This window comes from Triticum urartu, chromosome 3A, assembly GCF_056163025.1.
Source record: "Triticum urartu cultivar PI428250 chromosome 3A, HENAU_Tu73, whole genome shotgun sequence".
Lineage (NCBI taxonomy): Eukaryota > Viridiplantae > Streptophyta > Magnoliopsida > Poales > Poaceae > Triticum > Triticum urartu.
Genome location: NC_141875.1, coordinates 358,154,597 through 358,157,592, shown reverse-complemented (window position 1 = coordinate 358,157,592; position 2,996 = coordinate 358,154,597).

The following is a 2,996-nucleotide window of genomic DNA, read 5'->3' as shown; positions in this document are numbered from 1 at the left end:
CGATGAAGACTACCATGAATTTGTCGAGGAAGTCCATGAATACTTTGTTCATCATATGCATGAAGAAAGTAGGGGCATTGGTGAGACCAAAGGACATCACGGTATATTCATAAAGACCGTACCGAGTAGTGAATGCGGTCTTAGGAATATCCTCCTTTTTAATCTTGAGCTGATGATATCTGGTCCGTAAATCAATTTTAGAGAATACCTTAGCCCCACTGAGGTGATCAAACAGATCATCAATCCTTGGCAGTGGATATTTATTTTTGATGGTGACCTCGTTCAGCTGGCGGTAATCTATGCACATGCAGAGACTACCATCCTTTTTGTCCATGAAAATAGCAGGTGATCCCCATGGTGAAGAGCTGGGACGAATATAACCTTTCTGGAGCAATTCATCAAGCTATTTCTTTAGCTCCACTAATTCTGATGAGGGCATCCGGTAATCTTGTATAACGGTGCAGTTCTGGGCACAAGATCTATTGCAAACTCCAATTCCCGATCTGGTGGCATGCCTGGCAGTTCTTCTGGAAATACATCAGGGTACTCGCTGACCACAGGAATAAATTCCAATTCAGCCACAACCGTGCAAACCAATTCTTGTTTGGGTATATTCTTGCGAGCATAGAATTTGGTAGACTGCCCATTCAGACTGGTCAAAGTGACTTCTCGGGTTGCACAGTTTATGCAAACTTGATAGTTGGTCAGCCAATTCATACCCAATATAATATCCAACTTTTCAGACACAATGATGATCAGAGAGGTTGGAAAGTAGACTCCGTTGATATTGATTTCTAGATCACGGCAGACCAGATTGCTCTTGATTATAGATCCCAGGGTTTGTACCAGCATGTTTTTGCCCAAAAGCGTGCAAGGAAAGTTGTTTTGGGCAGCAAAACTCCTAGAAATAAAAGAATGGGAAGCCCCAGAGTCAAATAAAATTATGGCAGGTATGTCATTAACAGAAAACATACCAATGACGACTTCTGGCTTCTCTTGGGCTTCATCGGCGGAGATATGATGCACGTGCCTAGTGAAGTTTTGCTGGGTTGGCCAGGACTCCATAAAGTTGACTTGTGGCCTGCTTAGGGCATTCATTTTGTTGTTCTTGGGGCACTGTCTGGCATAATGTCCGTTCTTCCCACAATTGAAGCAAGAATTATTGCGCTGACGCTCCTCATGTGTTGGTTTGGTCACAACATTCTTGACTTGAGTGGTGGTCTTGTTAACATTCTGCTGCCAATTTGGCTTATATTCCACCTGAGTCTGCTGCTAGGTACGAGCCTTTTGCGCGGGTTGCCCATCCTTCTTTGGCTCAAACTTACGCTTGTTGTCGTTGTTAACAGGCCTATTATTTGCTATAAGCTTGTGCTCCCGTTCAGCAATGAAAGCCTTGTTCACCAGAGTTTGGAAATCTGGGAAATCAAGCATACTGAGAGTACACTGGAGTTGCGGATTTAGGCCTCCAAGAAATCTGTCAATCTTCCTTTCTTCGGTGGCCACGTCATAAAGAGAGTAGCGGGCCAGATGATTGAGTTTTGCAAATATTCTGCCACAGACTGATTTCCTTGGACGAGTGTGAGAAATTCACGTTGCTTGGTCTTCATAACTCCCGCAGGGATATGATACTTTTGGAACTGGTCTTTAAACCTTTCCCAAGTGATTTCCTCATCAACTGGCCACATGGCTTTTGTATTTTCCCACCATATGGCAGCTGCGCCTTCAAGATAATGAGTTGCAAATGGAACTTTATCATTTTCTTCAGTACGAGCAATCTCAAGCTTTTTCTCAATGGTGCGCAACCAATCGTCTGCATCCAATGGGTCAACAGTCTGACTGAAACTGGGTGGCTTGGTCCTTTGAAAATCTGACAGCTTTGAGTGATGACTGTTCCAATTTCCATTCTGTCCAACCATAGCTTGCACACTTCTTAATATTTCAATCAGATCATTGTTCCTTCTTTCCTCAAACATACGCAGAATTTGCTCGGTGGAGGGCGGATTTGGTGGTGGAGGTGGTGGCGGAACGTACGGTTCGGGAGAATGTCCTACCTGTCTTGCGGAACGACGAACAGGGGTTCCCTCACGAACGTTGCTACTGCTGCCTCCCCGCGTCATCCTATTGTGGATTTTCCCAAGACAACGCAATCGAGATGAGAAACATCCAAGAATAAAATTGGGGAAAAGCCAGCGACCAATCCCGGAAGAAACAAAAGAGCGAAGAAAATACGGCGAATAAAGTCTCAACATAATTATACATAGACTCATACATGAAAGATAAACAACATGACTGGTTCAACTACTCTCATACATGCAATGAAACATCATGACTCGTATGACTACATCCGTACATCATCCAGACAACTGTGAATACTCAAAGATACTACTGCTCTGTTGGTGCTGCAGCGTCCTCCCCTGAAGCGGTCTCGGATCCTGAACTGGCGTGGTTAACGGAAACCTCCGGGTTAAAGGTAACACGACGATGCTTCCTCGAGGGCTCTCCCTCAGGGGCAGGGGTAGGATGAAGCATCGGGGCTACATGAGTAGCGAGAAGTGAGACCCACTCGGCAGGAGTACGGAGAGGGTTCACGGCCGAGACGCCTGTGCTACTCGGAGGAGTAACCGGCGAAATAGGGGAGCTAGAGCTGACGGGAATATAAGGGGTAAATCCCAGAGAAGATGGAGTAGTGGAGGATCTAGAAGTGACTAAAGTAGCGGCTAAAGCAGTACGGGCAAGAGTCAGCTCTCGAGCCAACTCGTGGATCATGAGATAGCTAGCAGTGACATAATGAGCAAGGTGTCTAGCAACACTATCAGACTCCGGATCAATGAGAGGGAAATAGACACGACCGTTGTCGTGCAGAGATGGGTAGTAATAGAAACCTGGGTGGTTCTGCATTCGGACCTCGTTGTAGCGAAGCTCGACAAGGACCTCGAATCTAGCAAACTGGACAGCCTGAGAAGCAGTGGAGGCGTAACCGCTCCGAGAAGTACGAG